Source organism: Oncorhynchus masou, unplaced genomic scaffold, assembly GCF_036934945.1.
Source record: "Oncorhynchus masou masou isolate Uvic2021 unplaced genomic scaffold, UVic_Omas_1.1 unplaced_scaffold_4161, whole genome shotgun sequence".
In the NCBI taxonomy this organism is placed as follows: domain Eukaryota; kingdom Metazoa; phylum Chordata; class Actinopteri; order Salmoniformes; family Salmonidae; genus Oncorhynchus; species Oncorhynchus masou.
The window spans coordinates 12,501-27,107 of NW_027010558.1; the positions used below are offsets into that span (position 1 = coordinate 12,501).

The 14,607-nt window shown below is 48.2% G+C and overlaps 1 pseudogene; it reads right to left on the reverse strand.

Moving 5' to 3' along the window:
* The window catches only part of LOC135534922 (septin-8-A-like), a 17,402-nt pseudogene extending 7,902 nt beyond the window's left edge, over positions 1-9,500 (reverse strand).
* Between the last annotated feature and the right edge of the window lie 5,107 nt (positions 9,501-14,607).

Sequence of the window (14,607 nt, forward strand, 5' to 3'; positions counted from 1 at the left end):
CGCTGATAGCCTGGTGGCCAGTGGTAAGGGTTCACTCCATGGGGATGAAAACCAGGCTCCACTGATAGCCTGGTGTAGTGGTGGTAAGGGTTCACTCCATGGGGATGAAAACCAGGGCTCCACTGATAGCCTGGTGCAGTGGTGGTAAGGGTTCACTCCATGGGGATGAAAACCAGGCTCCAAGCCTCGATAGCTCTTTGGTGCAGTGGTAAGGGTTCACTCCATGGGATGAAAACCAGGCCTCACTGATAGCCTGGTGTAGTGGTGGTAAGGGTTCACCTCCATGGGGATGAAAACCAGGCTCCGCCTGATAGCCTGGTGTAGTGGCAAGGGTCTACTCCATGGGGATGAAAACCAGGCTCCACTGATAGCCTGGTGTAGTGGTGGTAAGGGTTACTCCATGGGGATGAAAACCAGGCTCCACTGATAGCCTGGTGCAGTGGTGGTAAGGGTTCACTCCATGGGGATGAAAACCAGGCTCCACTGATAGCCTGGTGTAACAGTGGTAAGGGTTCACTCCATGGGGATGAAAAAAAGCTCTACTGTTGGGACAGCTTTATATAGGCCCTAACAGTTTGTACCGTTTGTTACCGTTATAGTGCAATTAATGTAAAGTTTAGTGTTGTGTAGTGACTTTGCTGGCATGCATCAAAAATTAAATAAATAAATAAATATAAATATATAAATATTATATATATATATATATATATATGAGCATTTACCCCACCAAGATGTACATGCTAAAAATTACCATTGCAGCAGCACATCCAAGGATATGTCTCAGAATGCTACACTGAGCAAACAGTTCAAAACTGTTAGATGCTCCAATGCTCTGTAGACACATGGTCACATGGCTGATTCGATTCTAATGCCCAGTCCAGAAACAACCTAGTCTCATCCCTGGAGCCACAGTCTAGAACATGTTCTCAACATGAGCAGCAGAACAGTATCATCATCTAAACAAGACAAACTCCCAGAAGCACCTTGTGACTAATTACCTCCCTCTCCTTTTCTTTCAGCTCTGCCTCGGTCTCCTTCACCTTGTGGACAAACATCTGTCTCATGTCGTCCTCCTTATGCTGCAGGTCCCCCAGGAACTCTTTCCTCTTGGCCTCATACGTCTCCTGCAGACTGATTGGTGAGGGAAGACAAGGTAGTTACAGTTAAACAGGTATACGGTATTATAGGTTTGTATCCAGAATAGCACCCTAAAAGTAGGGCACTATATGGGGAATAGGGTGCCCTGGTCAAAAGTAGGGCACTATGTAGGGAATAGGGTGCCCTGGTCAAAAGTAGGGCAACTATGTAGGGAATAGGGTGCCCTGGTCAAAAGTAGGGCACTATGTAGGGAATAGGGTGCCCTGGTCAAAAGTAGGGCACTATGTAGGGAATAGGGTGCCCTGGTCAAAAGTAGGGCAACTATGTAGGGAATAGGGTGCCCTGGTCAAAAGTAGGGCAACTATGTAGGGAATAGGGTGCCCTGGTCAAACGTAGGGCACTATGTAGGGAATAGGGTGCCATTTGGGATGAATCCTATATTTAAATTCTAGAATGTGCATTAGGTCTCTGACTGTTGTGATGTCCATGGGCTATTCGATGATCTCCAGGGGCCCGTAAGTACTACGTGTTCTGATGCTAGCTTCGGCTGTATTTTGGCTTCCAACACAAGTCTAATTTCAGTTCCTATTATTCATATTAGATGACAAACCTTCAGCACATAAAAAAAAAGGTAGACAACCTGCCCGTTATGTAACTTTGAACAAGAGCTGATCTCACCTAAAGGGTTTGTTGTCGGGGTCTGTATCTGTGAAGCCCAACTCCTCCAGTTTGCAGCGTCTGTAGAGTTCGTAGTGTCTGGCGTGAGTCTGCTCTCTCAGGTCTTCCATGTTCACCCTCAGCAACATCTCTCTCAGCTTCACAAAGTCACAGTGGCTCTCGTTCTCCACTGATCAACACAACACAGCAGGACTGGGTTATATGGTTGGTTTAATATGGTGAAATACCTTATAGTTTGAAAGGGACTGGTCATTCAATAGCAAGTTAACAACAATACGCATTTGAGAAAATTTTATATTGGCATTAATGATATGGGTCTCTAGTGATTGCGTAATAACGATGCATTAATGATATGGGTCTCTAGTGATTGCGTAATAACGATGCATTAATGATATGGGTCTCTAGTGATTGCGTAATATTGATGCATTGATGATATGGGTCTCTAGTGATGACGCAATATCGATGCATTGATGATATGAGTCTCTAGTGATGACGCAATATCGATGCATTGATGATACGGGTCTCTAATGATTGCGTAATATTGATGCATTGATGATATGGGTCTCTAGTGATTGCGTAATAACGATGGATTAATGATATGGGTCTCTAGTGATTGCGTAATATTGATGCATTGATGATATGGGTCTCTAGTGATGACGCAATATCAATGCATTAATGATATGGGTCTCTAGTGATGACGCAATATCGATGCATTAATGATATGGGTCTCTAGTGATGACGCAATATCAATGCATTGATGATATGGGTCTCTAGTGATTGAGTAATATCGATGCATTGATGATGTGAATTCACTTTTCTAGCCCAGGCCAATTGATTCTGTGGTCTTGCTCTGTTTGCATCAGTAGTATAGCAAAATTGACTTTTATTGATTACTGTGTGTTCTTATTTGACCTGTTTCGGTGTTGTCCACTTTCCAAATTATTTGTATGGTTATATAACTGTATAATCAATGTACAGGATCAGAGAGATACCTACCCTGTACAGTTCCCCAGGGGTACAGGATCAGAGAGATACCTACCCTGTACAGTTCCCCAGGGGTACAGGATCAATAGAGATACCTACCCTGTACAGTTCCCCAGGGGTACAGGATCAGAGAGATACCTACCCTGTACAGTTCCCCAGGGGTACAGGATCAGAGAGATACCTACCCTGTACAGTTCCCCAGGGTACAGGATCAGAGAGATACCTACCCTGTACAGTTCCCCAGGGCACAGGATCAGAGAGAGATACCCATCTTCTGTACAGTTCCCCAGGGGTACAGGATCAATAGAGATACCTACTCCTGTACAGTTCCTCAGGGTACAGGATCAATAGAGATACCACCCTGTACAGTTCCCCAGGGGTACTGGATCAGAGAGATACCCACTGTACAATTCCCCAGGGGTACAGGATCAGAGAGATACCTACCCTGTACAGTTCTCAGGGGCACAGGATCAGAGAGATATCTACCCTGTAATATTTCCTCAGGGTACAGGATCAATAGAGATACCTACCCCACAGTTCCCCAGGGGTACTGGATCAGAGAGATACCTACCTGCACAGCCCCCAGGGGTACTGGATCGAGAGATACCCACCTCAGCACAATTCCCCAGGGTACAGGATCAGAGAGATACCTACCCTGTACAGTTCCCCCAGGGTACAGGATCAATAGAGAGATACCACCCTGCAACAGTTCCTCAGGGTACAGGATCAATAGAGATAACATCTACCCTGTACAGTTCCCAGGGCACAGGATCAGAGAGATACCTACCCTGTACAGTTCCCAGGGCACAGGATCAGAGAGATACTCACTTGTACAGTTCCCCAGGGGTACAGGATCAGAGAGATACCTACCCTGTACAGTTCTCTCAGGGGTACAGGATCAATAGAGAGATACCTACCCCTGTACATTTCCCCAGGGGCACAGGATCAGAGAGATACCTACCCTGTACATTTCCTCAGGGGTACAGGATCAGAGAGATACCTTACCTCCTGTACAGTTCTCAGGGGTACAGGGATCAGAGAGATACCTACCCTGTACAGTTCCCCAGGGTACAGGGATCAATAGAGATACTCACTCCCTGTACAGTTCCCAGGGTACAGGACAGAGAGGATACCTACCCCACAGTTACCCAGGGGTACAGGATCAATAGAGAGATACCCACCCTGTACAGTTCCCAGGGGTACAGGATCAATAGAGAGATACCTACCCCACATTTCCCCAGGGGTACAGGATCAGAGAGGATACCTACTCCTGTACATTTCCCAGGGGTACAGGATCAGAGAGATACCTACCCTGCACAGTTCCCCAGGGTACAGGATCAATAGAGAGATACCTACCCTGTATACAGTTCCCCAGGGTACAGGATCAGAGAGATACCTACCTGTACAGTTCCCCCAGGGGTACTGGATCAGAGAGATACCTACCTGTACAGTTCCCAGGGGTACTGGATCAGAGAGACACCTACCCTGTACAGTTCCCAGGGTACAGGATCAATAGAGATACCTACCCCTGTACAGTTCCCAGGGTACTGGATCAGAGAGGACCTACCCTCTGTACAGTTCCCCCAGGGGTACAGGATCAATAGAGATACCTACCCTGTACAGTTCCCCAGGGGTACTGGATCAGAGAGATACCTACCCTGTACAGTTCCCAGGGGTACAGGATCAGAGAGATACCACCCTGTACAGTTCCCCAGGGGTACAGGATCAACAGAGAGATACCTACCCTGTACAGTTCTCAGGGTACAGGATCAATAGAGAGATACCCACCCTGTAACATTTCCCCAGGGGCACAGGATCAGAGAGGATACCTCACCCTGTACATTTCCCAGGGTACAGGATCAGAGAGATACCTACCCTGTACAGTTCCCCAGGGGCACAGGATCAATAGAGAGATACCTCCACTGTACAGTTCCTCAGGGTACAGGATCAATAGAGAGATACTCTTACCCTGTACAGTTCCCCAGGGGTACTGGATCAGAGAGATACCTACCCTGTACAGTTCCTCAGGGGCACAGGATCAGAGAGATACCTACCTCCTGTACAGTTCCCCAGGGGTACAGGATCAGAGAGATACCTCACCCCTGTACAGTTCCCCAGGGTACAGGGATCAGAGAGATACCTACCCGGGTAGCAGTTCCCCCAGGGGGTACGGGATCAGAGAGATACCTACCCCCTGTACAGTTCCCCAGGGGTACAGGATCAATAGAGAGATACCTACCCTAGTACAGTTCCCCAGGGGTACAGGATCAGAGAGATACCTACCCCTGTACAGTTCCCCAGGGGCACAGGATCAGAGAGATACCCACTTGCACAGTTCCCCAGGGGTACAGTATCAATAGAGAGATACCCACCCTGTACAGTTCCCCTCAGGGGTACAGGATCAATAGAGATACCTACCCTGTACAGTTCCCCAGGGGTACAGGATCAGAGAGATACCTACCCTGTACAGTTCTCCAGGGGCACAGGATCAATAGGAGAGATACCCTACTCCTGTACAGTTCCCTAGGGGTACAGGATCAATAGAGAGACACCTACCCTGTACATTTCCTCAGGGCACAGGATCAGAGAGATACCTACCCTGTACATTTCCCCAGGGGTACAGGATCAGAGAGATACCTACCCTGTACAGTTCCCAGGGTACAGGATCAGAGAGATACCCTACCCTGTACAGTTCCCCAGGGGTACAGGATCAATAGAGAGATACCTACCCTGTACAGTTCCCCAGGGGTACAGGATCAGAGAGATACCTACCCTGTACAGTTCCCCAGGGGCATAGGATCAATAGAGAGATACCTACCCTGTATAGTTCTCAGGGGTACAGGATCAATAGAGATACCTACCCTGTACAGTTCCCCAGGGGTACAGGATCAGAGAGATACCTACCCTGTATAGTTCCCCAGGGGTACTGGATCAGAGAGATATCACCCTGTAACAGTTCCCCCAGGGGTACAGGATCAGAGAGATACCTACCCTGTACAGTTCCCCAGGGTACAGGATCAGAGATACCCGACCCTGTACAGTTCCCCAGGGTACAGGATCACAGAGATACCTACCCTGTACAGTTCCCTCAGGGTACAGGATCAGAGAGATACCTACCCTCATATAGTTCCCAGGGTACAGGATCAGAGGATATTTTTTACCCTGTACAGTTCCCCAGGGCACAGGATCAATAGAGATACCTACCCTGTAACAGTTCCCAGGGGTACTGGATCAGAGAGATACCTCACCCTGGGTGTTCCCCAGGGGTACAGGATCAATAGAGATACTTACCTCTGTACAGTTCCCTAGGGGTACTGGATCAGAGAGATACCTACCCTGTACAGTTCCCCCAGGGCAAGCAGGATCAATAGAGATACCTACCCTGTACAGTTCCCCAGGGGTACTGGATCAGAGAGAGATACCCTACCCTGTACAGTTCCCCAGGGGTACAGGATCAGAGAGATACCTACCCTGTACAGTTCCTCAGGGGTACAGGATCAGAGAGATACTACCCCAGAAGCAGTTCCCCAGGGGTACTGGATCAGAGAGATATCACCTCCTGTACAGTTCCCTCAGGGTACAGGATCAGAGAGGATACCTACCTGTACAGTTCCCCAGGGGTACAGGATCAGAGAGATACCTACCCTGTACAGTTCCCCAGGGTACAGGGATCAGAGATACCTACCTGGTACAGTTCCCCAGGGGTACAGGATCAGAGAGAGATACCTACCCTGGGTACAGTTCCCCAGGGCACAGGATCAGAGAGATACCTACTCCTGTACAGTTCCCCAGGGGTACAGGATCAATAGAGAGATACCTACCCTGTACAGTTCCCCAGGGGTACAGTCTGGCTTTCACCATCTTATTACCCACTTTAACCTCCTCAACACTCCCCACTACAGCAAAGGGCAGATGGGCCTGGAACAAAGGATTGAATTGAATATATAAACATTTAGTAACACTTTACTAAAGCCTGCAGATACTGAATAATGCATTATGATGTTATAATGCATTATAAGACTGTCATGAGCATGTATGATCCCCTTATAATATAATGACTGTAGTTTTAAAAACACAAGACCACAGCAAGGTTTCACAAATAAGCTGGTGTTTTTTTTTTTTTTAAGGTATCGAGGAAAGGAGGACATCGTTGTCTCTTTCAATCAATTGGCCTCAGCTGACGAGTAAATCAGGGACGCAAGCAACCTGATTACAGTGTACAGATGCTCTGGCATACACAACTGCATTGTGAGAAGACAAGGTGTGTGTGTGTGCTGGAACTGGGACTCACATTCATGCGGAGGGAGCTGATCTCGTGACAGCCTCGTCCTCAGTAGGGAACTGGTGTATCTGAACACCGCTGCTCACCAGCTCTGACATGATCTTGATCTTGAACTTGTGCAGCTGCTCTTAGATATGGTGTCTGCCTTGGCAATGATGGGGATGATGCTTTACCTGGAGTACAGGGAGGAGCAGCAGCTTTGCATCATCAGATCTACTATGCTTTCTATATGGACACAAAACGCAATGTCCAAAACGCACGCAGCTTCTACTTTGAGATAAAAATGTAACTGGTTGCGCCTGAGCCTGAACACCTGTGTGTGTCCTTCAGAGAGCTGAGCCTGAACACCTGTCAGTATCCTTCAGGGGAGCTGAACCTGAACACCTGTCAGTGTCCTTTAGGGGAGCTGAAATCCCACACCTGTCAGTATCCTTCAGGGGAGCTGAGCCTGAACACCTGTCAGTGTCCTTCAGGGGAGATGAGCCTGAACACCTGTCAGTATCCTTCAGGGAGCTGAACCCTGAACCTGAACAGCTGTCAGTATCCTTCAGGAGCTGGAACCTACACACCTGTCAGTATCCTTCAGGGGAGCTGAACCTACACACCTGTCAGTATCCTTCAGGGGAGCTGAACCTACACACCTGTCAGTATCCTTCAGGGAGCTGCCAGGTGCTGTTCAACTCTTATGATGTCCAACGCTCAGATGCTAATAAATCAGTGTCCAAACATGTTTTCCTGCAACAGTATTCCTGCAGGGCAGTAAGCATAAGAGCAGCTCCCAATACAAGAACAAATGCATTTCAAACGTTACCTTGCTGTCCAGTTTCTTCATGGTGACCAGATCCAGCAGATTTGAGAGAGTGTCCGTTGGGGCGATGAAGTAGAGACAGATATGGATCCTGGTGTCGTGGGTAGTCGAACAGGGAACGCTTGATCTTCATCTCCTCCCTGCAGGTAGGTCTCAACTGGGTGTCATGTAGTCCACTATGGGTTTGAAGTGCAGGGGCACAGTGAGACCAGGATTTGGGCTTTGGGAACAGGGTCAGTTTCAATTACACGTTAATGGAGAATGTCAGAAAAGAAGGAATTTCTGATTAAATTGGGAACAATCACATCCCTGAGTAAAAAAATCAAATGCAGGGCCTGAAAACACATGTATTTTATTGAACCTTAACTAAGGCAAGTCATTTAAGAACATATACACTAGTTACTCTCAAGCTCCTTAGAAGTATTTTCACCAGAAAATAAATATCCTGAGATAGTTTCCCCTGCTATTCAAGAAACAAATAGTAGAGTATCTGGGTTACAAACTGCAGCAATAATGCCATCCCAAAATGCACTCTTTCCCACTCCCCTGTTGTTGGACCATTCCAGTTCCCTTTCAGATTGCATTAGTTCTACCAATCATCCTCCTCCCTCCTCACCATTCCCATTTTACTGCTGCACAAAGACCCAAAGCCTTCATTTATGCCAAACCTTTCCACTGTATGTGTGTTGGCTGAGGGCCACTAGTTGAGAGGGCCTGAGAGGAACGCTGAATCTCCAGTGTAGGTCTTCTTATAGCTACAGTCTTAACTTCCCACCTTCAACGACTGACTGAAGTGTTATTTAATGACTGAGCCCAACCTGAACCCTAACCTTGGCCTGAACCCTAACCCCAACCCGGCCGAACCCTACCCCAACCTTGGCCGGAACCCTAACCCCAACCTTGGCTTGAACCCTAACCCCAACCTTGGCCTGAACCCTAACCCCAACCTTGGCCTGAACCCTAACCCCAACCCCAGCCTTGGCTTGAACCCTACCCCAACCTTGGCTTGAACCCCTAACCCCAACCTTGGCCTGAACTCCTAACCCTGGCCTGAACCCTAACCCCAACCCCGGCCTGAACCCTAACCCTAACCTTGGGCCGGAACCCCTAACCCCAGCCTGAACCCCTAACTCCGCCTGAACCCCTAACCGACCTGAACCCCTAACTCCCGGGCCTGAACCCTAAACCACAGCCTGAACAGTCCTGATGCTATTCCTCTCCCTACAGTACCTACACAAATCCATGAGCTGAACAGTCCTGATGCTATCTCTCCCTACAGTACCTACACAAACCATGAGCTGAACAGTCCTGATGCTATTCCTCTCCCTACAGTACCTACACAAATCCATGAGCTAAACATCTCAACCAGAAGTCAGGCAAGGTTACTCATCACGTGAGTGTGGTTCACCAAACCACCTCCTATCCGCCGCTAACAAAGCACCCAGCTGTTCCCACTACTATCACCTCCTCCTTGTTGATCTGGTCTCGAACCCCACGGTGTCGACTACGGTCAGTTTGAGCTGAACGTTGCTCTCCTTCAGGTCATAGGTCCTGGGCCGCAGGTACACACCGTTCTGGTAGTGGCTGGCCCTCCTCGGCCTCAAACAGTGTGTTGAACAGGGTGTTCATCAACATTCGACTTCCCTATCCCTGTCTCACCTGAGGATGGAGAGACAAAAACTCAAAGTTGAAAGTAAGTAGAAATGAAAAAAAAATTAACATTTTTAAAAAATGTGAAAGAGTGAGAGAAAATATAAATGTAGCGACTGAAGATGTTTTAGTCTGGGTACCAAAATGTTCCTGCCTTTAGCTACAGTAGAAATAGACTAGCAGTCAGGCTAGAGTTGTATCTGTAGTGAGAAGTGAGACGTGTTAAGATCTTGAGGTAATGCTGGACACAGATGTAACATACCACACACAGGATGTTGAAGCAGAATCCCTGTGTGACTGATTTACTGACCAACTGGTCTGGAAGACTGTCAAACCCAACATGGCCGCCCAGCTCCAGGCTACGCGTCTCTTCATCCTGAGGAGAGACAATCACATGTTAGAAATGTGTACAAATAAAAAACTATACTTTAAAAATATTATAATGTCTCCTGAGTGGCACAGCAGTCAAGACACTGCATCTCAATGCAAGAGGCGTCACTACAGTCCCTGGTTCCAATACAGGCTGTATCACATACGGACGTGATTGGGAGTCCCATAGGGCACACAATTGGCCCAGCATCGTCCGGGATTGGCCGGTGTAGGCCCTCATGGTAAAGAATCGTTGGTTTTTAGCTGACTTGCCTAGTTAAATAAAGGTTAAAACTGAGGAGTGATAAACATTGTTTCTACTCAAGCCCACTTACTCCTCCCCAGCTAAGAGCATTTTAGTAAATGATGTTAACCTCCTCCTAGACAGAATCACTGGATACCTGACCTGTAAAGGGTCTCTCTGACTAACAGTTAGGACTATAACCCCTCGGCAAAGACATGCCGCTGAGATGCAAGGTCAGAAAGCACTGCCAGGCATGTCAAAACAGGGAGGAACAACAGGTTCTGCAAATCAATCCATTTAATTTCATACAGTTTTTGTACGTGTGATGTTTTATATGCAGAAACACCTGGGATTGGTTTTCCTTTTAATGCAATAGAATCACTTTATTTTCCAATGTGTCTTTTAGTACTAGATGTGTCTGAATGCCTGACTAATTTAAAAATACATCAAAATAAATCATATTTAACTAGGCAAGTCAGTTAAGAAATAAATTCTTATTTACAATGACGGCCCTACCGAGGAACAGTGGGTTAACTGCCCTGTTCAGGAGCAGAACGACAGATTTTTGACATTGTCAACCAGGGATTCGATTCAGCAACCTTTCGGTTGCTGGCCCAAACTCTAACCACTAGGCTACCTGCCACCTCCTAATGCTAGGTTATATTTAACCCAGGATGAAAGCCTGGCTCTAATGCTAGGTTATATTTAACCCAGGATGAAAGCCTGGCTCTAATGCTAGGTTATATTTAACCCAGGATGAAAGCCTGGCTCTAATGCTAGGTTATATTTAACCCAGGATGAAAGCCTGGCTCTAATGCTAGGTTATATTAACCCAGGATGAAAGCATGGCTCTAATGCTAGGTTATATTTAACCCAGGATGAAAGCCTGACTAATGCTAGGTTATATTTAACCCAGGATGAAAGCATGGCTCTAATGCTAGGTTATATTTAACCCAGGATGAAAGCCTGGCTCTAATGCCAGGTTATATTTAACCCAGGATGAAAGCCTGACTCTAATGCTAGGTTATATTAACCCAGGATGAAAGCCTGGCTCTAATGCCAGGTTATATTAACCCAGGATAAAAGCCTGGCTCTAATGCTAGGTTATATTTAACCCAGGATAAAAGCCTGGCTCTAATGCTAGGTTATATTTAACCCAGGACATTAGCATGTAATCCATGTTCCCATAACCAGATACTGAACCATGGCTGTCTTCAGTGTCTGCATCCCAAATGGCACCCTATTCCCTATGTGGTGCACTTCTTCTAACAAGAACCCTATGGGCCCTGGTCAAAAGTAGTGCACTACATAGGGAACAGGGTGCAATTTGAGACAGACACTGTGCCATCTTCAGAAGCATGTTGTTATTCACAGCACAGAGGGCTGGACCCAGCATGTTGTTATTCACAGCACAGAGGGCTGGGCCAGCATGTTGTTATTCACAGCACAGAGGGCTGGGCCCAGCATGTTGTTATTCACAGCACAGAGACCCAGCATGTTGTTATTCACAGCACAGAGAGCCAGCATGTTGTTATTCACAGCACAGAGACCCAGCATGTTGTTATTCACAGCACAGAGGGCTGGCCCAGCATGTTGTTATTCAGCACAGAGGGCTGGACCCAGCATGTTGTTATTCACAGCACAGAGGCTGGCCCAACATGTTGTTATTCACAGCACAGAGGGCTGGGCCAGTATGTTGTTATTCACAGCACAGAGGGCTGGCCCAGCATGTTATTCACAGCACAGAGGGCTGGGCCCAGCATGTTGTTATTCACAGCACAGAGGGCTGGGCCCAGCATGTTGTTATTCACAGCACAGAGGGCTGGGCCCAGCATGTTGTTATTCACAGCACAGAGACCCAGCATGTTGTTATTCACAGCACAGAGGGCTGGGCCAGCATGTTGTTATTCACAGCACAGAGAGCCAGCATGTTGTTATTCACAGCACAGAGACCCAGAATGTTGTTATTCACAGCACAGAGGGCCAGCATGTTTGTTATTCACAGCACAGAGAGCCAGCATGTTGTTATTCACAGCACAGAGAGCCAGCATGTTGTTATTCACAGCACAGAGAGCCAGCATGTTGTTATTCACAGCACAGAGAGCCAGCATGTTGTTATTCACAGCACAGAGAGCCAGCATGTTGTTATTCACAGCACAGAGGGCTGGGCCCAGCATGTTGTTATTCACAGCACAGAGGGCTGGGCCCAGCATGTTGTTATTCACAGCACAGAAGGGCTGGTGTCATGTCTTATTATGTCTGTTCCTGTCCTTTCTCTTCACTCTGTCTCTCTCTGCTGGTCTTATTAGGTTACCTTCTCTGTCTCTCTCCTCCTCCAGCTGTTCCACATCTCCCTAACTAGCTCATTCACCCTTCCCCACCTGTTCCCTCTTTTCCCTCTGATTAGGTCTCATTTTCTCTGTTCCTGCTACTTTCGGTGTCAGATTCTTGTTTGTGTTTTTCATGCCAGAAGCTCAGCTTTCGTCTCGCTTGCTTCCACCTTGTCCTATCCTGTCGGAGTCTGCCTGGCAGGTGCATCCTGCACTCTACTAATGTTCTTTTGTTCTATTGACAATCGAAGAAGAGGATCTATGCCGTTCCTGTTTTTTCATTAAAGAACTCTGTTTTCTGTTAAAACCGCTTTTGGTCTTCACTCAAGTACATAACAGAAGAATCTGACCAAGAATGGACCCAGCGGCTCCGGACCCTTTTCACTCCGCCGTCGAGATCCAGGGAGCGATGCTAGGCAGACACGAGGAGGAATTGTCTGCTGCTCGACATGCCGTTGAGACCCTGGCCGTCCAAGTCTCCGACCTCACAAGACAGGTTCACCAACTCCACCTCGATCCACCGCCCACTTCCAGGGTTTCCGAGTCTCCGGAGCCCAGGATCAACAACCCGCCGTGTTACTCTGGGGAGCCCACTGAGTGCCGCTCATTCCTCACTCAGTGTGATGTGGTGTTCTCTCTCCAGCCCAACACTTACTCCAGGAGCACAGCCCGCATCGCCTACATCATTTCTCTCCTTACCCGGACGGGCGCGTGAGTGGGGCACGGCAATCTGGGAGCGAGGGCTGAGTGTATTAACCAGTATCAGGACTTTAAGGAGGAGATGATACGGGTTTTTGACCGTTCTGTTTTTGGGGAGGAGGCTTCCAGGGCCCTGTCTTCCCTATGTCAGGGGAATCGATCCATAACGGATTATTCTATTGAGTTTCGACTCTCGCTGCCTCTAGTGACTGGAACGAGCCGGCTTTGCTCGCTCGTTTTCTGGAGGGTCTCCTGCCGAGGTTAAGGATGAGATCCTCTCCCGGGAGGTTCCTTCCAGTCTGGACTCCTTAATAGCTCTCGCTATTCGCATAGAGCGACGGTTTGATCTTCGTCGCCGAGCTCGTGGAAAGGAGTTCGCGTTCTCCGTTGCTCCCCTCTCCACATCACTGCCACCTGCCGCATCACTGCCACCCTCCTCCGCCGGCTCGGATGCTGAGCCTATGCAGCTGGGGGGTATCCGCATCTCGGCCAAGGAGAAGGAACGGAGAATCACCAACCGCCTCTGTCTCTACTGCGGCTCCGCTGGTCATTTTGTCACCTCATGCCCAGTAAAAGCCAGAGCTCATCAGTAAGAGGAGGGCTACTGGTGAGCGCAACTACTCAGGTCTCTCCTTCAAGATCCTGCACTACCTTTCCGGTCCATCTCCGCTGGCCCGGTTCATCTGCTTCCTGCAGTGCCTTGATAGACTCTGGGGCGGAGGGCTGTTTTATGGACGAGACCTGGGCTCGGGAACATGACATTCCTCTCAGACAGTTAGGGAGCCCACGGCCTTGTTCGCTTTAGATGGTAGTTCTCTCCCCCCAAGATTCAGCGTGAGACGCTGCCTTTAACCCTCACTGTCTCTGGTAATCATAGCGAAACCATTTCTTTTTTAATTTTTCGTTCACCTTTTACACCTGTTGTTTTGGGTCATCCCTGGCTAGTGCGCCATAACCCTTCTATTAATTGGTCTAGTAATACTATCCTATCCTGGAATGTTTCTTGTCATGTGACCTGTTTAATGTCTGCTATCCCTCCTGTTTCCTCTGTCTCTTCTTCACAGGAGGAGCCTGGTGATTTGACAGGGGTGCCGGAGGAGTATCACGATCTGCGCACGGTGTTCAGTCGTTCCAAGGCCACTTCTCTCCCTCCACACCGGTCGTATGACTGTAGTATTGATCTCCTTCCGGGAACTACTCCCCCGGGGTAGATTATACTCTCTGTCGGCTCCCGAACGTAAGGCTCTCGAGGATTATTTGTCTGTATCGCTCGACGCCGGTACCATAGTCTCCTCCTCCCTCTCCCGCCGGAGCGGGGTTTTTTTTTGTTCAGAAGAAGGACGGGTCCCTGCGCCCATGCGTGGATTATCGAGGGCTGAATGACATAACAGTTAAGAATCGTTATCCGCTTCCTCTTATGTCTTCAGCCTTCGAGATCCTGCAGGGAGCCAGGTTTTTCACCAAA